Source organism: Azolla caroliniana, unplaced genomic scaffold (genome assembly GCF_043228905.1).
Source record: "Azolla caroliniana isolate FFs.n. ecotype wild unplaced genomic scaffold, voAzoCaro1.0.p SCAF_22, whole genome shotgun sequence".
NCBI lineage: Eukaryota > Viridiplantae > Streptophyta > Polypodiopsida > Salviniales > Salviniaceae > Azolla > Azolla caroliniana.
Window position 1 is genome coordinate 43,489 of NW_028230457.1, and position 23,355 is coordinate 66,843.

Here is a 23,355-nt window from a genome sequence, read left to right on the forward strand (position 1 = left end):
AGTCAGCGTCCAACGAGGATGAGAACCCGTATTTGAGAAAAATGAGGAATATTCTGTAGACGAATGGACTGAGTTGTTATAAGCGAATTCCGCCAAGTGTAGAAAATCAACCCAATCATCCAGTTGATAGTTGATGAAACAACGAAGATATTGCTCCAAAGTCTAGTTGGTACGCTCGGTTTGGCCATTAGTCTCTGGATGGTAGCCCGAAGAAAGCTTAGCTGAAACTTGGAGAAGTTTTAACATGTGCTTCTAGAACTTTGAGATGAATTGTGAACCTCGATCACTAATAATATCGTCTAGGAGACCATGATGCTTGAACACCTCCCGCATAACTAGATCCACTGTCTCTTGACTAGTAATAGACTTTGTACATGGAAAAAAATGTGCCATTTTGGTAAGTCGATCGACCACGGTCAGAATGGTATCAAAACCCCTCGAAACTGGGAGATTGGTAATGAAATCCAAGGATATAGACTTCCAAGGATTTTTAGGAATTGGAAGTGGTTGTAGTAACCCATATGATCGGTGTTGAGGACTCTTTGATCGAAAACATGTATCACAACTTCGAACATACTCCACAAAATGACGAAGTCGAGGCCACCAATATTGCCGAGAAACAAATTCTAGAGTTTTGGCAACTCCAAAATGTCCAGTCATTGGTGTGTCATGCCAATAGAATTGCCTATAGTTAGTACGAGGGTTTTGCGACATCGAGCAATAAGCATGATCCGGGATGATATGATCCCAAACATCTTTTGTGAACACATCAGTAGCCATATGATCTCGAATGGAATCAAGAAGAGTGGAATCCTTGGGTGTGGTTATGGAATTAACTGCCATTGATTGTAGGCGATTTGGACCCAAAAGGATTTGTTTTTTATGCTCAAAAGTTGGTTCTCCTAGAAGAAGTTCCATATAAGAGTGTCGAGAAAGAGCATCCGCTTTGGTTTGCTGCATCACTGGGTGATATATGATTACAAAGTCGAAGTGAGTCAAAAATTGCGCCCAACAAGCTTTTCGCCGACTTCAGACTCGAGCATTTTGGAAATATGTTAGGTTCTTGTGATCATTGTAGACAATGATCTACTGAGAAGAACCTTCCAGAAAATGTCGCCATTGTTGAAAAGAATCCACAAATGCCAGAAGCTCGTTGTCATGGATCTCATAGTTAATCTCTATAGCTTTGAATTTTCAGGAATGAAATGCAATAGGATGTAGTTGCCCATCATCTCTAGTTTGCGATAGATAATGCTAAGTCGGACGCATTAGCTTCAAGGATGAAGCATTTCTTGGGATCAACATGAGCCAAAATAGGCGATGTTGTAAATGCTCGTTTTAAACTTTTGAATGCCTCGGGTGCCTCTGAATTTCATATGAATGGTTGATTTTTGTGTGTGAGTCGAGTGAGTGGAAGCATGACCTTGGAATAAATTTTAATGAATTTCTGATAAAAATTTGCAAACCCGAGAAAACATTGTACATCACACACTGAAAGGGGTGTTTGCCAATCTAAAATTGTTTGAACCTTCATTGGGTCCATAGAGATACTAGTTGATGATACAACATACCCCAAAAACTCCACTTGATTCTGGCCAAAAGTACACTTTTCTAATTTTGCGTAGAGACCATATTCTCGTAGTCGATGTAATACCTGATGAACATGTTTATCGGGCTCCTCTTCAGTTTTCGAGTAGATCAAAATGTGGTCCAGGTAAACTATAGTGAAGATATCGAGAAAATCTCGAAAAATATCATTCGCCATATGCTGGAACACTGCAAGCACATTTGTGAGACCGAATGGCATCACGGTATACTTGAAATGTCCATAACGAGTGTGAAAAGAAGTTTTCCATTCATCCCCTGGACGAAATCGAAGTAGATTGTATGCATTGTGAAGATCCAATTTTGTGAAATATTTTGCTCCACTGAGACGTTCTAAAAGGTTCGAGATCAATGGTAGAGCATATCTATTCCGGATAGTCACTTTGTTCAGGCCTCGATAATCCACGACCAACCGAAGAGACCCGTTTTTCTTCTTAACAAAGAAGATAGGTGCACCAGCAGGGGATCTAGAATGGCCGATGAATCCGTTTGCTAGATTCTCATCGATATATTCCCGCAAAGTCTCTAGCTCTACAGGTGAGAGATTCTAAATTGGCCCCTATGGTAGTCCTTTCCCTAGTTGTAAGTCAATAGGGCAATTGTATGGCCTATATGCTTTGGCAGTGTATTTCCCTTCACCTTATCAAAGACGTCTGAAAACTCTTTATATTTTTTTAGTAATTGGACGTCCAGCTCCGGTAAGATCGGTGATGGGCTTGATGGAGTTGCTATGATTGCAAATACGAACATGTCCTCGTTCCCCCCTTCCTCACGTAACTGATGGAGAGAGATGGTTGATAACTTATGGGATCTCGTATCAAATATTGGAGTGTTGAGGGATGCAGGTGTAGTTCTTTTTTCTTGGGATTCCTCAATTGTTCTTTTCATCCAATCAATCTTCGGGTTATGTAGTTCAAACCAAGGGAGACCTAGAACTAATAGGTGTTTTGAACTACTCTCTCTCTCTCTCTCTCTCTCTCTCTCTCTCAGTCTTGATAGTTTGAACCAAATTGGTTCATCCCTTATTATTAGATGCATATATATAAGTCTTAATAGGGTATTCTAGAAAATCTTAAAGATTATGCTAGAATATTCTAGAACGTTCGAGACAATAGAGCACTGTCGAATATTCTAGAACATTCTAGAACATAGAGTACTCTAGAATACTTTAAGGTATTCTATATAGTTTATAAATTCTTTACACATAAATATATCATTACAATGGTTAAAAACTCGACACGTAATAACAAGGTTGTTTTCCTTATAAACCTAAATCATATGTAAGTGTCATTATGACAGGTGCGTGAACCGTTACCCTTCATAATTGTTTTCGGTTGTTACACCCTCTTAACTACGCTACGGCCCCACCCTACTTCTTCGTTTGTCGTAACCGTGTCCTTTGTCTTTGTCCTTTTCAATATTTCCCACTTGGCCGTACAAACCGGCCAACACATGGTACACCAGTGGGACAATGCCTGTATGATCGAACCCACAAAACTATCTCATGCGTCATGGAGGATGTCCAGGATGCTTGGCTTTGGATGGTCTGTCTCCATGGGAACTAATGGGGCTTCGATAGTTGTTTCTTTCGTCATGGCTTTGACGGGTTTCGGATGTGTGTCCGAGGGTAGGTTCGGTGTTATGGTGACCTCGAGGACTTTGTCTTCCGGGTGCTTGTGGTCTTCCGCTATGTGCTCGCCGCTATGTGCTCGCCGGAGTACGATGGTTGTTGACCCTTTCCTTTCAGCCCCCTGCTTTCATTCATTCTCGTATGCTTGGATTTTGAATGAGTTCTCGATTTGGCTGTTGCCGAACACCTCTAGGAGTTGCACAATCTCCTCAAAGTGGCGGTCGGTTAGGGTTTGATAATCTTGCATAAGGTCCTCGCAAACCATGGCAATGCTTTCTTCGTTAAGTTTGTAGAAACCCTTACTGTCTTTCTGCCGATTCTCTTGGTTGTCCCGGTAAGTGTGGAGCTCTATGGCCTGCTTCGCCCATGTGGCCCATCCCCGATCGAGTGCTTCTTGGAGCTAGGGGGTGATTCGTCCTATTTGTCAATAGTAGGATTTTGATTCTCTCGGTTCATCTTGGTTTTTGTCTGCATTTCTTGGATGGCCGTCTTGAGATTTGTGAATTTGTTGGCATTGGAGGCGCCCTATGTGTCATACCATGATTTTACCTCCTCCTAGAGCTTAGATTCTTTGTCGTGCAACTCCTCTAGTCGACCCCTTTCGTTATTTAATCGCACTTCTACTTCTCTCGTCATCTATCGCTCGATCTCGATTTGCTCATCGTAGCATTGGCGCTTTTTCTACGCAGTCTCGCAAAGTGCCACAATGATCCCTTCCGATTGACTTACTTCTTCTGTTTCCTTGTTTAGTGCTTCAATTGTTGTTTGTGAGCCTTCATTTCGGCGTCCAACTTGTCTTGGATCACCTTCATGCCCTTCCTTGCCTTGGCCCAGACCTCTATCTTCCAATTCGAAGATTGTCGGAGTTCGGAGCGGAGTCTCTCGATTTCCTTAATCAAGATTCTTCGAGCCATTGCCACGTGTGGGAACTAGAGGGTAGTTGCTTTTCTTGGATTGTGTGTCGCCATGTACAAGGCTTTAAATAGTCTTGAATGTCCCCCTTCTTCTTCTCCTTTCTTCTTTTTTTAAAGTAAAACGGTAATTTACAATCATGGTACAATAATAGTACAATAAATGCCCCTTAATTTAGAGAGTGTGGGGTCCATCCCACGAGGTTGCGTTGGGGGGGAGTGAGTCGGTGGTTCTTGCAATCAATTTTTTTGAAAATGGGTTCGGTGGCATGGGCCCCAATACGGTTTCAGCCGGAACCCATTGACTTTGCTTGGTATGATTTGTCTCGCTAGTGTTCCCAATTCGAAAGTACCATTTTTGACATCTGTGATCCAGTACATCCCTGTCCATGGGAACCGTACTTTTTCGAGCATCTATCCCATACATGCCTGGAATACCAATACGGGTTTGCTGATCTCGAAGGACTTTTTGTTCCCTTTTCAATGCTGATCGACAAAGGCCTTGCGTTGTCTTTGCTCTTGCTCCATATTTGCCATACTGATGATGTGAGCCTCGCCCAATGTTAAGAGCTGCTCGAGTTGGACCTACTACGTTGCTTTTGAGAATCTATGATTACTCAAAGGTCAAGAGTCACACCACTACTCTCTACACATTAACTATGTGTCATAGAATCATATTCTATGACACATAACTAATGAGTTACATATTCCCCATGACTATGAGTATTGACATTCCCCAAGAGAGAGTGGTTGTTGTAGTTAGTTAATGAAGAGAGAGGGTGACTATATATAAAGCACCCTCCTCATACTTCATACTAAGTCGGTTGTGACTCGTTGTAATGCTACATTTTGTATTTGCTATTCTACTTGTGAATATACACCTTCTTCTTGAGTATTCATTTTCCTATCTATCTTGTGTTCTCTCTTTTCTCCTCTAATTCCTCTCACACATACTCATAACACACATCTCGTCCGCTACACAAGAATCATACCCAATTCTTTACAAGCACCTTAGATCCTTGGCGTTCTTCGGGGCCGGTGCTTTGAAAATGGCCTTGATCTTTCCCAGGTGGACTGCAATGCCTTCGCGACTTAGTATGCGTCCGAGGAGTGCGCCACTTGCTACACCAAACACGCATTTTGCTGGGTTGAGGCTAAACCTTGCCGACCGACACCATTCTAAACACAACCATAAATTTCATAGATGTTCGTTGCGTGTGCCATAAACAGTGAAATCGTCAAGGAAAACTTGTATAAAGGCAGGTATGTATTTGCTGAAAATTTTCGTGATGATCCGCTGGAATGTCGCCGACACTGTTTTGAGTCTGAAGATTATCACTACGGCTATGAATACTCCCGAGTCTGTTAGGAACATCGTCTTCTCGTTGCATTCGAATCCGGTTATAGCCACTAAAGTTGTCTAAAAGCTATATATTTCGCGTCCGGCTACTACGTCGAGTACTCCATCTGTGAAGGGTAATGGAAATGCATTAGTTATCGTAACAACATTTAGTTTCCTATAGTTGATGCAGATTCAGATTTTTCCATCTTTCTTCAGTACCATGACGATTAGACTTAGCCAGATGTCGCTCTTTATAGGTCGAATGAATCCGATTTTCAAAAGTTTATCTATTCCTTCTTTTACGCAAATCGCATAATTCAGATTCATGCAATAATGCCGTTGTTAGATGGGCTTCGCGTCAGTCACAAGGTTGATTTAGTGTTGGTAGAATTTTGGATCCAACCCTTTCATATCTTCGTGGGACCATGCGAACACATCCTTGTATTCACATAGTAGATCAATCATGGCTACCTTTTCAGAAAGTGGTAAATCCTTCGCAATCGAGATTGGTCGTAGAGCATTGGAAGTTCTAACATTGATTTCTTCTAGTGTTGACGTTGTGACACATTAGGAAATCTCCATCTCTCATTCAAATGTTTCCTGTGCTCTACGGAGTTCCATGAGTGCTTTCGTGTGAGGTTTCACATTCTTCGTCTCCGGCTATTGTAGGAGTGGTGTATGCCCCCGCAGTTTCGATCACGTCGATGTCGAACAAAGGGAGGATTTGAGGGTTTTCTTCCAAATAATTCTCCAACTCATCATCTAGTCCCTCTAGCATGTTGATTTACTCCTCATAAATGAGAGTCATGGCCTTTGTTGGCGGTGCACTTTGCTGCGTCGGCACCCAAAATTTCGCTCTGCCTTGGCGAAAGCTGATGTTATTGTAAATTGCCAATTTTGCTTGATGTTCGCTGAGCACAACCATGGTCGTCTAAGCAGTACGGGATATGCTCCTAGAGCGTCAAGAGACAAGACTACTGCCGATATTTCGAACCTATGTCCGCTACTTATGATTGCCAAATTGCGCAACAGTCCTTATTAGAATATAAGTTAAATAATATTATTAATAATAAATATAATATAACTGCCCTCCCGGTGATAACACCAAGAAAGGTTTCTAACTGCCTTATATGGCTATAAATAGGTCTCTAAGACCTATAGTTGTAATAGGACGATTTCAATACAGATTTACATTACTTTACTTTCTCCCTCTGTCTCTCTCTCTCTGTCTCTCTCTCTCTTGCCTCTTCTCTTTTCATCTCTTCTCAACATGGTATCAGAGCGTTAGGCTCTCTCCAACCACCGTCCTCTTTCCTTTCTTTCTTCACAGCCAGTGCCCTTGCCACCACCGTCCTCTTCCCTTTCTTCCTTCACAGCCAGTGCTCTTACCATTAGTTGATCGGGACAACTATGGCACAACATGCACATGGCACACCTAATTCGTCCATATCGACACCCAGCCCATCAACCCCAATACCGGGCTTTTCAACAACGCAAGGCACTACTCCGCTCGTCCCAACCACTACGAGAAGTTACAACCTCGACAAACTCACGGGCCCCAACTACCTTACATGGGCCACACGGATGACATTGATGCTCAAACGAGCGGACCTGTGGAACGTGGTAAGTGGCACAACCCAACCCACCGAAACCAATAACACCGAGTGGATGGCAAAAGATCTCCAAGCCCAAACCGAACTCATGTTCCATCTTGGAGACCCGCAAGTGCAAATGGTCCGACGTTGCGACACCTCAGCGGAAATTTGGAAAGTACTCCGAAGCACTTATCATCATGAAGATTTGATCACCCAAGTCGCATCACTCAAAAAGCTCCTAATTTCCTCCGTCACAGAAAACCAAGAAATCACCAAATTTATTGATGAATGGCGCATCTTACTCGACAATGCCCTCCTCTCGGGACTACAATTAGATTCAAATCTACAAGCAATGTTACTCCTAGCAGCATTGCCCTCCTCTTGGCGACCATTTATAACCACTCAAGCATCAATGACGGGCCTCACCGTCGAATCTCTTATGGCACGCATCCGCCAAGAAGAGATCATGCGAAATGGCGCTCATCACTCAAATGCAACATTTTCAACACCGTCGATGCAATATGTGCAAAGACAACCTAACTTCAAAAGGGGACCTCCCTTTCGAAGGAACAACAACAACATGCGACCCGCCACCGCTTCAACAAAAGTTTGCACATATTGTGGACGCCATGGACATCTTGAACGTGAGTGCCGCACCAAGCGTCATGAACAACTGAACCAATCACAACAACAACGTCAACAGCCACATGGACGACATCCTAGAGCACACCTCCAACAACTAGATGTGCCCGAAGTTGGCCAATATGGTATGGAATCATTACAACTATTTACATCATTACTAAATAGTTCCAATTGTCTTTCCCACACCACAGATATATCCGAATGGCTACTCGACACTGGTGCAACTCACCACATGACGCCACAAAAGCATTGGCTCCGCGACTACAAACACCTCTCAAGTACCATGCGAGTTTACCTCGGGAACAACCAATTCCTCACTGCCATCGGAGTCGGGAACCTTCACATCACCCTACCAAGTGGAGTAAACGTCAACATCTACAATGTATATCACATTCCGGGTCTTAGCCGAAATATACTTTCGGTTACAACGGCTACCTCAACTGGATCTTCCATTGAGTTCTTCCATGACTCATGTATTATTCACTTCAAGCTCCCTAATGGACAATTTGAAATTATAAAAATACCTCAGAAGGACCGTTTGTATCCATTAGCTATATCTATGTCTAATCCTCACTCTGTAATTGGTCACACCTCTATCCATTCTCTTCACATGGCTAAAGCCGTGTCCACCCTTATGTGGCATTATAGGTTTGGTCACATAAATAGTGTCACACTACATCGCATGGTGAAAGATAAGCTTTGTGTTGGCTTACCACTCTATCTAAACCCAATAGAATTGTGTGAAGGTTGCATCTTAGGAAAATCTAGCCACAAAAGTCACCAAACATCACTCAACAAATCCACACAATTGAATCAACTAGTACATAGTGACCTTTGTGGACCCATGGAATCAAGCTCACTCACGGGCTCCCATTATTTTCTCACTTTCATTGATGATTTTAGCAGGTATACAACCATATACTTCCTCAAGAAAAAGTCTGAAGTGCTCACACACTTCAAAGAGCATTGCAACCTCGTAGTCCGTCAACATGATCTTCCAATCCAAGCACTTCGCTCCGACAATGGTGGAGAATATGGCTCAAATGCATTCGAGGCATTTTGTAAAGACGAGGGCATCCAACAACAATTTACCGTTCCATACACGCCACAACAAAATGGTGTGTCCGAACGGAAGAATCGAACCCTTGTTGGCGCTGCTAGAGCCATGCTCCTTACGACGGGACTATCAAAAACCTATTGGGAAGAGGCGGTCGCGACAGCATGCTATGTCCAAAATCGGGTTCCGCATGCAAACGACCCCAAAACTACACCATATTTTCATTGGTTTGGCAAGCCACCCAATGTTCAACATCTTCGAATCTTTGGATGTGTAGCATACCCGGTGAAAGCTTTGGACTTGAGAAAGAAGTTGGATCCAACAAGCACGCGAATGATCTTCGTGGGCTATGGTGACCGATTTGGCGTCAAAGCATACAGATTGTATGATCCGGAGCAACGAAAATTTCACCTCGCACACTCAGTATACTTCAATGAAACCTCTCTCCTTAGCCCCCAACAAGAAATCCACAACCCCATAACACCATTAACCCTACCATCCACCACACCAACCATTCCAATCTCTACCCCAAAAAGACACACTCAAGTTGAATGGGAAGAAGTCTCACAACTCGCCCCACTCCCACCACAAACTCTCACTCCAATTGTCCCAACAACCACAACACAACCAACGTTACATGCCCCCCCCACACCTACAACACCAAAAACCCCTCCTTGGTCCCTCGGACAGAAAACCAAATCCCTCCTATTCCCTATGCCTACAAATTCATCATTCCCTAGTGAACCCCTCCACTCATTTAAGAATACCACCACTACCAAACAACCAAACCCTAGTAGACCACTACATACAATTATACCAATAGAATCTACCTATCAACCTTCTATCCTAGGACCAATCCCCAAGGCGTGTGCTCCCAAACCTTCAAAAGTCCGATCTTTGAAGGAGATCTACGAACAAACAAACCTCACTTCTAGTATATTAGAAAAGCATCCATCACTAGACTCCACTATATTTGATCCCTTAGATATATTATATCAACAAATGATCCAAGATCCATCCATCGATCGTGATCTTCAATTACTAAATCTTGAATCTTTTGATGATGTCAATATACAGGAAGCTCTCTCAGGAACTGAAGCCATCTCATGGCGTGAAGCCATGGCCTCGGAGTACCAATCTCTCATGGAGAATGGTACATGGCAACTAGTACCACAACCGCCGGATCGAAAACTGGTATCATGCAAATGGCTACTCCGAAAGAAGTTTAATGCGGATGGCTCGATCTCGCGCTACAAAGCTCGACTTGTAGCGCGAGGATTTTCACAAGTACCCGGTATGGACTACAACGAGACTTTTTCTCCCGTCCTCCGGATGACCTCATTCCGAGCATTACTCGCCACTGCCGCACAACTTCATCTCCTCGTCCATCAAATGGATGTTCGAACAACATTTCTACATGGAAACCTACATGAAGAGATCTACATGGAGCAACCACCCGGTTATATATCTCAAGATTACCCAAACTATGTATGTAAATTAAACAAATCACTATACGGCCTAAAACAATCCCCACGTCAATGGTATGAAAGATTTAACTCATGTATGTCAAACCTAGGATATGTTCGTTTTCAATCCGACCCTAATGTATATAGCCGAAATGGCCCTAATATAATACTCCTCCTAGCCATTTATGTAGATGATATCCTCATCCTATCCAACTCTGAAAACACACTATGTAAAGCAAAGAGTGAACTCCATGCATCATTCTCGATGCAAGATATGGGAGCCCTCCATTATTGCCTAGGTATCCAAGTTATTCAAGATCCCTCCCAAGGCATCATCCAAATAAACCAAAAATCCTACATTGAGTCACTCCTTAAGAAGTACAACATGTCCAAATGTAAAGGTATCGCAACTCCCCTACCAATCTCCCTTAAAACAAAAACATCAACCTCATCAATGACTCAAACATCGGATATGGTGGCGTTTCCATATGCCAACATCCTTGGTGGAATTAGATACCTCGTCACATGTACAAGACCCGACATTTGCTTTGCGGCTAACTTCTTATCTCGTTACATGCAGGCACCAAGTCCAATTCACACCCAACACTTGAAGCGCCTGTTAAGGTACCTTCAAGAAACTAAGGACTTCGGCATTACCTACTCGGCATGTCAACCATTAACGACACCATACCTAACTTGCTACTCGGATGCCGATTGGGGGGGTGATGAAGACACATTACAATCGACATCAGGCTACGTCTACCTCCTATCAAATGGTGCCATTTCATGGCAGAGCAAAAGGCAACAAAGAGTCACACTCTCATCAACGGAAGCAGAATATGTAGCAATGACATTGGCACTTAAAGAAGGAATTTGGCTAAAAGACTTCTTGAAGGAAACAACTCTATTCCCCGATCATCCACTTCTCCTTCAATGTGATAACATGTCAGCCATCATGCTCGCAAAAAATCTCAAACATTCCGAGCTAACAAAGCACATTGCCATGAAGCTACAATTTACGAGGGAACTACTACATGAAGGCAATATTCAAATAAGTCATGTGCGCACCGAACAACAATGGGCAGACTTCTTAACGAAGTCCACACAAAAATCAAAACATTACGAAAGTTGTAATAAACTAGGATTAAAAGCTACTTAGTTAATATTATCTAACTTAGGGGGGTGTATTAGAATATAAGTTAAATAATATTATTAATAATAAATATAATATAACTGCCCTCCCGGTGATAACACCAAGAAAGGTTTCTAACTGCCTTATATGGCTATAAATAGGTCTCTAAGACCTATAGTTGTAATAGGAAGATTTCAATACAGATTTACATTACTTTACTTTCTCCCTCTCTCTCTCTCTCTCTGTCTCTCTCTCTCTTGCCTCTTCTCTTTTCATCTCTTCTCAACAGTCCTAACAGTAAGAAGGTTCTAGTATCTGCCATAAGTAACCAGAAAGGGCACACATCCCAATCTGTGATGCCTAGGCAGTTTCAGGTATCTTTGCTGATGACATTAACTCCGGAGCCGCCATCAATGATGCATGCCGGAATTTCTTCTCCTTGTAGGATTACTTTAATAGTCGGGTTATGATGGTTGACCATAGTCGTCCCAGTTGCCGATTCCGTAAAATTCACAGGAATAATTAACAGGTTTGTCTTTCGCATCCGTGCTTCCATGGTTTGCCGAAATCTGCGGATGAAGTTCAATAATTTGTTCATCTTCATTGTGATTTGGCAGTTAGGAAGAGCTTGCCAAATCTGGTCGTCCTTCGTCATTACTTCTTCCATTCGCGATGTCGACGATTCGGCTGTGCTTACCTGGCTCATTCGTTCGACGTTCACCTAATTGGCTTTTTCGACCAAATGAAGCTTCTGTGGCTTTGCAAATGTCATCTTGGACTTCCCAATCAGATGTCTTTGCCTGGCTCTGGGTTGGACCTTGTTGGACTTTCGCAGTGATTGTATTGATTGTAGGTCCCTTCCCCTTGTGGTGTCGTGGGCTCTGGGTCATGTATTGCCCTGGTTGCTGGGAGATGAAGAAGTGCACGCCGGAATCGCCTTTTCCGGCTGGTGGTGGAGCCGTGGTTGCCGGTTGTGGCTCAGGCTCATATGGAGGTCGCAGTTGGTACTAGTATTGCCATGTATACAGGGTTTCCTGGGTTAGTCGCGACGATTGTTATTTTAGGGTTCGATGTCGGTCCTCCTCCGGAGTATCATCTCAGAGGTGCTGGTTGCGAGCTTGTTGATCGCCTCCATAATCCCACGGTTCAGCTTGCCCACCTCTATTATTCGTGGGATGATGGTTATTGTAGTGTTGTCTGCTTTGATTGACGTGACAGTCATTTCGGCGGTAGTCGTCATCTTGTCCCTCCTCGATGTCGGAATACTCATCGTCGTCTTGGCGTGCGGGTTCATTCTAACGAGGGCGCTTTGCATCCCGATAGAATTCGTCTTGGCAAAACCGCTCATTTGGCTATCTACCGTTGCGTTGAGGTTCAATCCTCTGAATTGGTGATGTGGGTCAATTCAAAAGGTTATACTCGCATTGATCGACTGTATGTGTCCTAGAGTGGTAGATTGGGTAGTGTACCCACATGTTGCAATTGACCCCTAAGTGTGCCGAGTTGACGCAGATGTTGTACTCAATTGCTTGTCAAAACCAGTACTCGTAGTCCCGTGGTAGTGTTTGTCGTGAGGTCATGGACATACTTTCTTGTGTATCCTCCATCTCCAACCCGAGAACCCAGTCGATCATTGTTTCGGTCTTCTGACCTGTGAAATCGAGCATACCCAGAGTCGTTCGCATGGGTTTGCTCAAGGTGGTTAGGAAAGTTTCCTTGGCTTCCTCTTCAGTGGGTGCCCACGTTAGCTGGCTTCAGAGGTTTGGAAGCGGATGACGAAATCGGTGATGGACTTCTAGCTAAACTACTGAATTGAATAGAATTTGCAGATGATTTTGCATTGCGGGACGCTTCGATGCAACAAGCGAAGGAATGACGTTCACATTTGATCGAAAGTTGTGAATGTAGCCAAGTCGAGTTGTGAGTGCCAACATGCCTATCTTCCATCAAGAGTGAGGTCAAATTCTGTGATTTTCGACGCGTTGGCCTCGACTTTTGGTAGTCTTTGCGAGACGTGGTTAACATTCCACGTGGTGAGGAAGGACCTCGCATGAGCTTCAACATCGGGTTCACCATTGTAACGTGGGTATGGGAATGTCATGGGGTCGAAAGTATAAAGTATGATGTTGTCGTGGGTGTGATCCGTCGGAAATGGTGTGTGGTTATCGTTGTGGTTGGCCTCAAAATTACTTCCACCAGTGCTTTCACTGACTAGATGAATTGGGGAGAAGAACTCCTGTCAAATGGTATTGTGCTCAGTAAGCGTGGATTTGAAAATGCTTTCATTGAGATTCAGCAAGAAAGTGTCGAGGCATGACTTTTCTAGGGTGAGCTCTACCGCCCGTCGGGATTCTTCCGGAGTCTGAGGTTTACTTTGTCGTGCTGCCTCTTCGGTTAGACGATATCCATTCCTCACAAATTGACCAGGCATGCCAAAAGTGTTATCGGCCTAGGATAACATGGGGTCAAACCTCCGGTCCTTTGGTGATTCAACCCAAGGTCTTGTGGTCGGGGATGACGGGGAGTTCACTTAGCTATGCACTAGTCTGACGGTTTCGAACTACAGCCGGTTCTGTGATTGTGGAGATGGCAAGCCGGCTACAACCGACTGCATACACCTGATTACACAGAACGTGAACTCAACACAAATGATAGACAACACAGTTACTTAGAGTATCGGATGTTGGGAAATCGGTCCCTCCGGATGGGATCTGGTGATGGATGACGAGGACCCGGTGAGAATCGGAAGAGAAGACATATTTGTAAATATGTTTTGAGTAAGTCTATTGAGGCTATATTTGTAAATAACCCTAATGTAAAAAGAACAACGTGTGGAAGCAATAGAAAACCGAACGTAAGAAAAAACATAGGTTTAATGGAAAGATTGGACACACAGTACGTGGGGGAGAGAGAGAGAGAGAGAGAGGGAGGGAGAGAGAGTCAATACACACAACTCTCTTCAAAATAATAATACTCAGTCTGTACATAGGATGTGCTCAGTGAGCACTTTTATACAAGTCCATGCGGACTGACAGAAGTACTGACACATACTTCAATGCTCATAAATGAGCTCTACACTAACTCCCAAAATATATTCCTACACGGAATATCTTTCCAACGGCCTTGTGGTTTACGCACCGCTACAGCTTCTCGTTGCGCACCGGTTTATGCACCGGTCTAGCCTAACCGATCAGTACCAACCGATCCGGTTCTCGGCTTGCATAGCCGATCTGGCCAATCTTGAGCTTGTATCTCAACACTCCCCCTCAAGCTCAACTTGAGGCTCTTCTAGTTCTTCCGGATCACCACTCCGGTTTCTTCTTGCTTCACACCTTGCTCGCGTTCCTCGTCCTGTTCGATTCCGCGTTCCTCGACCCTTCCGGTCGGTGTGTGTTCTCGTGCGGCCCTTCTCAGCTCCCTTATTGTCGTGGTGTTGGCACCTCTTCGGTTGCCCTTTCTTCCACTTGGCCCTTGGTTGATTCGGCGTCTCCAATCAAACATCCGAACCGAATCAGCTTCCTCTGATCGGTTTTTTCTCTCGTGTGAGTTGGCTTCATCTCCCCCATGCTTGGCTGGCTTCGGCTCTTTCTTTCAACTACTTCCCTCACATCCAGTTTTAGACTCTTTCGCGGATCTGCCCTAGGCTTCTTCAATCGACTCGAAATCGAAATCGTCATCTGACTCGGCATCACGGTCTCTTTCGCTCCTTTCCTACTCCCTTCTATGGTCTTCCAAGACTTCTCTCCCCCTCAAGTTCGGCACATCGAGGTGTTGCAACCCAAGCGCACTCGAGACCAAGGGGCTTGGTGAAAATGTCGGCGGTCTACCAATCCGTCGGAACATACTGAAGTTCAACTTCACCGGAGAGGACACGCTCGGTCAATGTGCTTAGTCCGGGCATGGAAGACAGGGTTCTTCGCTAACTAGATGTTGCTAAGGTCGTCGTCGGATCGGACACCTCCACCTGCAGATCCTTAAGTAGATGTTTCAGCCAGATGGCTTTGCATGTTGCGACAACCACTCTATACTCGGCTTCGGTGCTCGATAGTGCAATTGTTAGTTGCTTCTTGCTACTCTACACGATCGCGGCGCTCCCAAGAGAGAACGTGAATCCGGATGTGGATTGGCGATCGTCGGCGTTTTCGGCCCCATCAACATCAGTATAGCCGACTAATTATGCGGCAGTACCGATCCAATATAGTAGCCCCCGGTCCTTAGTGCCACTGAGGTACCTGAGTACGCGTTGTGCGCACTGAAGGTGCTCCTCGGTTGGCCGAGCCATGAACTGACTAATCACACCGACCAGGTAACTGACGTCTGGTCGAGTGATAGTCAAGTATATGAGGCTTCCGACAATCTGTCGGAACCTCTTCGGATCGCAAACCTTTCTAGAGTTGGGGCGAAGCTTTACGGTTCTATCTAGAGGGGTCAAGACGGACTTACAATCTACCATCTCGAACTTGAAGAGCATACATACCACGTAATGCCATTGGCTGATTAGTATGCCTTCGGGGGTACGGATCACTTTGATCCCAAGGAAGTAATGAAGGTCCCCCAGGTACTTCATGTCAAATGATGCCACGAGCTAGAGCTTTACGCGGTCAATTTCACCTAAGTCGGCACCGGTGATGACCAAGTCATCAACATAAATTAAAATACTAACCGGCCCGAGGCGACCTTTACGAATGAACAATAAAGAGTCTGATTTGGACGTCGCAAATCCCATCCGATGCAATCGCTGCGTTATTTTCACGTTCCAAGCACACGGGGCTTGCTTTATTCTGTAAAGAGACTTCTTCAACTGGCTGACCGCCGAGGTGTTCATTCCGGAGTGAAATCTGGGGGGTTGTACCATGTACACCTGCTCCTCAAGCTCGCCTTGCAGGAACGCATTCTTGACATCCATTTGATGTAAATGCCACCCCTTTGCCGCAACTACCGCAAGCAAAACACGGACGGTCGTCATCTTTGCGGCTGGCGAAAACGTCTCATCGTAGTCGATGCTATGTTGCTGCGTGTAGCCGTTCGCTACTAACTGGACCTTGTATCAGTTGACCGTGCCATCAGTGTTGTACTTGACCTTGTACACCCACCTTCATCGGATCGGCTTCACACCCTTCGGTGCGTCAACTAGGTCCCAGGTTTCATTCTCCGCTAATGCAAGCATCTCTTCCTCCATTGCGGCATGCCAATTTGCGTCCTTCGTCGCTTCTGTGTAGCTCTCCGGCTCACGCACTTCCACTACATGTGTCATGTACGCATAGTGATGTGCCATGTACTCGTTGTATCCAAACCGCACAACAGGGTTCTTCTGGCGGATAGATCAACGTAATTGCTCATTAGTTGATGTTGAGGCTTTCTTGGCCGACGTGGACTTCGCTCTTGAAGGCCCGTCATCGCTCTTCTCGGAATCGGATTCGCATCAATCCGACTCGCCCTTATCCGTGCCATACTCCGGCATCTTCTTCTTCCCTTTTTCCTTGTGCATAAACCGTCTCCTCGGTTTCCTGCGCGGGGAATGCACGGCCGAGTCTCCACTACTCGCCGGCTCTTCTTCGGACTGGTGAAACCGACCCAGTCGCTCGTTCGGTCCACTTAGCTGAAATGAAATCGGACTCTCATCGAGGGTCTTAGTTTCGCAGTCATCCAGAGTCATTTCAGCCTCGTTGACCTCATCGTAAGAACTCGGGTCCGGAGGTTCGGAGTTGGAGTTGAGGTCCGAAGTCGGAGGCAAGTACCAAGGTGCGGACTCGTCAAACACAACATCGCGGCTCACACGAGCTTGTTTGGTTCGGGGGTTATAACACTTTTAACCCTTCTGGGTTCGCATCCACCCTCCTCTGTTTCTCCTTCGGCACATGCACATACACAATGCTACCGAAAACTCTCAAGTGTCGTATGTTACCCCGTACGAGATGTACGGAGAGTCAATGTGATGAGCGAGGGTAAAATGTTATCATGATGATTGTTGTGTGTTTGTAGGGGGCATAAATGTAATCGTGAGTCGATACGTATGTGAACACATGCACACGTGTGTGCATGTGGATGGATACGAGGAGGTATGAGTGAGTGTCTAGTATGAATGCTCTAGGGGGCTTACACCCCTTTGTATCTACCCCCTCTTGTACTATTTAACCCCCTTATGGGGAATGAATGATGAATAACCATTTCTCTCTCTCTCAATCTCTCTCTTGTCATCTCTCTCTTCTATCTCCCCTTAACGTTGAACCCCCTTGGGAGGGGGGTGGAGCCATTCTAGGCACCACCCCCCACCCCGTAATGCTTCTCAATCACTTGTCAACATCTTCATCTCAATCTCTCTCACCATCATACTCTCCACCATCTTCACTATTCCACCATTTCTATCTTCGTCATCGATAATCATCATTACCATTAACCCTAACCCTAAAACCTATAACACCTTTTGGCGACCACTAAGGCGACCCCCCTTTGGAGACGAAGTCGAAGACTAGGATGCGGCAAAGACATGGCAACGATGAAATGTGCGAGAAATCAAATGGATGATGTGCGGGAAATGGTGATGTTGATTAGAATCCGTCGAGGTCGAGGAATGCAACACAATGCAACACAGTGATGTTGTACGAGAGGACGTCGCACAAGGATACAAAACAAACGTATGTTCAAGTGTGTGGTTAACGACAATGTGCGTGTGTAGGAAAGTGTGGTGCGAGAGACAACCAAAAAGACAAGGACGACACTAACTGTCAAAGCGGCTAGAATAGCCAGACAACGGCTGTAAAGCGACTGGAGTAGTTGGACAACATCCAGAACGGCGGGAATGGCCAAATAGGGACTGGAGCGATGGCGACGGCTCGACAACCGACGACAGGAACAATGATGACGCCGAAATAAGATCGGAGAGACACTGGACGAAGATGGAGTCGGCCAAACAGAGACCAACCAATGGAAAGCTTGAGAAAAGCAATAGTGACCGGAGCGGGAGCCGACTGGAATAGCCAGAGATGGGAGTAGCCGGATAACAGCCGAACTGACTACCGGAAAACCAGCCTGATCGAACTTGAACGGGCCGAAGAGCAACCGAAGAGCAGTCGGAGTGGCCGAACGGCGTAGGAACGGAGGCGCCCGAACAACGGCAGAAGCGTAACAAAGATGGATAGGCGGCCGAACAATGATGGCCGGAGACGGAGATAGAGATGCAGACGCGGACGGGAAGACAATGACGACATCCAGATGGCGACGACGCAAGACACCGACAACTGGAGGAAGGCCGAAACCGTGACAAAGATGGAAGGCCAAAAGAGGCAACAGAAATTGACGACGGCCGGAGTGGAAGGACAACAGAGTCGAAAACGACCGGAATGATGGATGACGACAGATCGTCGGCCAGAGCAGCAGCGGTCGGGCGCATAACCAGAAACAGCAAGTAAGAACGGCGGGATGGACTAAAACAGACCGGACCAGACAAACAAATGAACCGGAAGATGAATGACAGTGCTAGACAGAGACAGCGAAACTGGTGGCTGGAGACGGAGAAGAAAACGGAAATGGTGGCGGGAGTCAGACAGAGCCGGCAGGACGACGAAGATGTCTGACGATAACGACCAAACAACGGCCGGACAACGGACAACAACAGCTAGGAGATGGCCAAAGTGACGGAGAGGCAACCGAAAGGGCTGGACAGAGACATTGGACGAATAGAAGGGTGAACAGCGGCCGGATCGACGGCCGGAATAGAGATAGGCCGGATAGGGCTAATAAAGACGATGACGCCGCACAGTGGCCGCACAGAAACGGTTGCAGAGGCAGAGACAGACGGCGACTGGCGCCGAGGGATGGATACTATGGAGCTTCAGAAGGAGAGGAAGCAAAAACAGGCATAGAACGAGGAGAAATAGTGCAAAAGGAAGAAAAAAGAATGAAGGAGAAGAAAGGATGGAGCAGCACAAACAGAGAAGAAGAGAAAGAAAGAGAGGAAAAATGGAAGAAGTCATGGAAGACATGGAGAGACGGAGAAGAAAGACAAAAAAAGAAGAAGAAAGAGAGAAAAAGAAGAGAAAGAAGAAAATCGAAGAAGAGAAAGGCATACAGAGACAGACGTGAGCACGAGAGAGACAGAGATACAAGAGCAAGAAGAAGAAATAAAGAGAAAAACCTAGAATAAAATTGAAAACAGAGAGAAAAAGAAGAAAAAAAAGGGGGGGGCATGTAACAAATATTGAAACCTTGAGGGTGCTGAATGAAATTGTGAAACCTCAAGGGTACATATCAAAATTTTAAAAAATAAGAGGGCACCACTAGAATTTTGAAAATCCCCAAGACTACTCACACACACTCAAAACAAAGGAAGAACACACATACATACGACATGATTTTGGACCCATGACGAAGTTCGTAAGCCGAAAAAACGAGAATGTTTGTGTCGCGGACGATTTGCTGACCGACAAAGATGTTCGAGTCAAGCATTCCGATCGAGGTAGTCGATCGTTGAAAGGACCGATGGAAGTTCCGGTCGAAGAAATATCATCATCAAGGCATGTGGGATCGACGTGCAAGGCACTTTCCCACGGGCGTGCCATATTGTGTTACCCCGTACGAGATGTACGGAGAGTCAATGTGATGAGCGAGGGTAAAATGTTATCATGATGATTGTTGTGTGTTTGTAGGGGGCATAAATGTAATCGTGAGTCGATACGTATGTGAACACATGCACACGTGTGTGCATGTGGATGGATACGAGGAGGTATGAGTGAGTGTCCAGTATGAATGCTCTAGGGGGCTTACACCCCTTTGTATCTACCCCCTCTTGTACTATTTAACCCCCTTATGGGGAATGAATGATGAATAACCATTTCTCTCTCTCTCAATCTCTCTCTTGTCATCTCTCTCTTCTATCTCCCCTTAACGTTGAACCCCCTTGGGAGGGGGGTGGAGCCATTCTAGGCACCACCCCCCACCCCGTAATGCTTCTCAATCACTTGTCAACATCTTCATCTCAATCTCTCTCACCATCATACTCTCCACCATCTTCACTATTCCACCATTTCTATCTTCGTCATCGATAATCATCATTACCATTAACCCTAACCCTAAAACCTATAACATCGTAGATTCAGCTTCCTTCCGAAATATAGCTCATGTGCCGACACTTTGTCTCCGATCCGATTTTGGATGTAGACCGCGGTTCATACTGCTTCTGCCCAATAGAACTTGGGGAAGGTCTTTTCTTCCAGCATTGCCCACGCCGCTTCCACAACCGACCGATTTTTCCTTTCGTCTACACCGTTTTGCTCCAGCGTATACTTGGAACTGAATTCGTGTTGAATTCCCATTTGTTGCAGATAACTGTTGAATTGGTTAGAAAAGTACTCTTTTCCGCCATCCGACCACAGACACATGATCTTTCTCCCTGTTTCCCTTTCTATGAAGCTTTTGAGGTCCCGGAAACAGTCGAAGACTTCACTCTTCTTTTCAATGAGATAGATCCATTTGTGCCGCGAGTAGTCGTCAATGAAGGAGACAAAATATCGACTCCCGCCAAGACTAATGTTTTGTGTTGACCCCCATACATCAAAATGTATCAAGTCGAGCTTGTTCCGGCTCCGGTTACGCTCGTTCGGGAAAGGAAGTTGGTGTTGCTTCCCTAGCTGGCAGGCTTCACAAATTTGGGCCTTCCGGCCACTAAATTTGGGCAATCCGAACGCAACTTGTTTCGATTGCAAGTCTTGAAGCCTTTGATAGTTGACGTGGCCTTTCCGCTTGTTCCACAAGTCGATGTCCGACTTGACTTTTTGTCCTTTTGCGAACATTGCGGTGCCAACGTCATTGGTGTCGAGGATAAACATCCTCCCATCTCTACGCCCTTGCCCAATAATGTTGAGAAACAAGCTCAACATTTGTGCGTAATACGATGCGTAACCAGTGTGTAGACTGGGTGCATAAAACCGGTACGCAGACCGATGCGTAGAAAGGCCGTATCGGTGCGTAGACCGAAAGGCCGTTAGAAAGATATTCCTCGTAAGGAATAGTTTTGGGAGTAAGTGTCGAGGCTTATTTATGAGCAGTCAAGTACTGTCAGTACTTGTGTCAGCCATTGTCAGGGCTTGTATAAAAGTGCTCACTGAGCACTTCCTATGTACAGATTGAGTATTATTTTCGAATTTAAGTTCTTGTGTTACTCTCTCTCTCTCTGTCCTGTGCGTACTGTGAAAACCTAAGCTTTCCATTAAACCTGCGTTTCCTACTGTTCGGTTTTCCTATATTGCTTCCGCACGCCATTCTTTTCAAATAACTTGGCCTTCCTCCTCGATGAAGCACCCGAGATGCGTGAACCGGACTTGCATCCCCTAGTCATCGATTTGCCTGACCGACACCAGATTCTTCGTGATTCTCGGGACGTGTAACACGTTCATGAGTTTCCCTTTTTGCCCGACATGGCTCAGGGGAACTTCACCGACATTCTTGATCAGATGCGGAGTGTCATCTCCTGTTGCGACTACTCCTGGTTGCATCGGTTTCTCAAGGTATGAAAACCACTCCTTATGGCTCGTCATGTGGTTTGACACGTCGGAGTCAACGTACCACACCTCGTCCAATTTTGGGGTGGTCTTCTTAATCGAGTTCGCTTCGTGTCTCGTCACGAAGGTTGCCCCCTTTCCGACTTTTTCGGATCCTTCGGGGTAGTGCGATCGCTGTCGATTTCCTTTGTCGGTTTTTCTGGATCCAGATCCGGTTTTCTCCGAATCGACGCGCTTCTTCCAACAATCGCTCTCCTTGTGGCCTTTCTTGCCATAGTACTAGCATTCTGTGACGGATTTCCCTTGCCGGTTCTCGTCACCTCCACTCCCCCTGTTTCCGGAGGGTCCGGAATTGCTGTCGGCATCACTTCAGTGCCTTCTTCCTTGATCCCGTCAGCCGCCTCCATTGCACACCGTCCTCGTCTGCCACGACCACGGGGCCTATCTCCCTCTGTGTACAACATCTTGCTATCGGTGTGCATACTAGTCGATGCACCCACGTGGTTCTCCACGATGCACCCACGTGGTACAACATCTTGCTATCGGTGTGCATACTAGTCGCATTGATTGTAGGTCGAAAAATGACGGCATATTCTCCCGTGAGCACACAATAGTTCGAAACGCTCTGAACTTCGACACCAATCCCCCAAGATAGATCTACACCATTTCGCCTTCCTCGACGTTCACATCGATGGAGGCTAAGGAGTCGCATATATCTTTGATCTTTGAGGTGTAATCAGCCACAGACAAATCGCGTTGTCGCAAGTTGCTCAACTTCTATCGGAGTTGGAGCTTTCTAGTTGTGGTGCTTGCGGTGAAAATCTTTTTCTGATTTCCCCAAGCATCCTTTGGCGTTTTCGCATCCCGAATATAGCTCAGAAGCTATTCGCCCACACAAGACACGAAGCAGTAGAGAACTCTGCTCGCCGATTGTTCCCAAGTTGGGAAGTCTCTGTGTGTCGAAACAGGTGTTGTGTCATTTGCTCCGTTAACATAGCTCCAATATCCATGCCCGAGTAGGTACTGGTGCATCTTGTACTACCAAGACCCGTAATTGTTTTTGTCGAGCTTCTCGGTCGGAAGCGACCTAACCATGCGTCTATCCATTCTGTTTTTCCTGTTATTTACGAAGGTTAGGATTTCTTCTCGAGCTAAGGTCGACTGTAGAGGTTCTCAACCCTCACGCTCTAATACCATGTAAAAAGAACAACGTGCAGAGGCAACAGAAAACCGAACAAGAAAAAACACAGGTTTAATGGAAAGATTGGACACACACAATACGCGGGAGAGACAGAGAGAGAGAGGGAGAGAGAGTCAATACACACAACTCTCTTCAAAATAATAATACTCAGTTTGTACATAGGATGTGCTCAGTGAGCACTTTTATACCAGTCCATACGGACTGATAGAAGTAGTGACACGTACTTCAATGCTCATAAATGAGCTCTACGCTAACTCCCAAAATATATTCCTGCACAG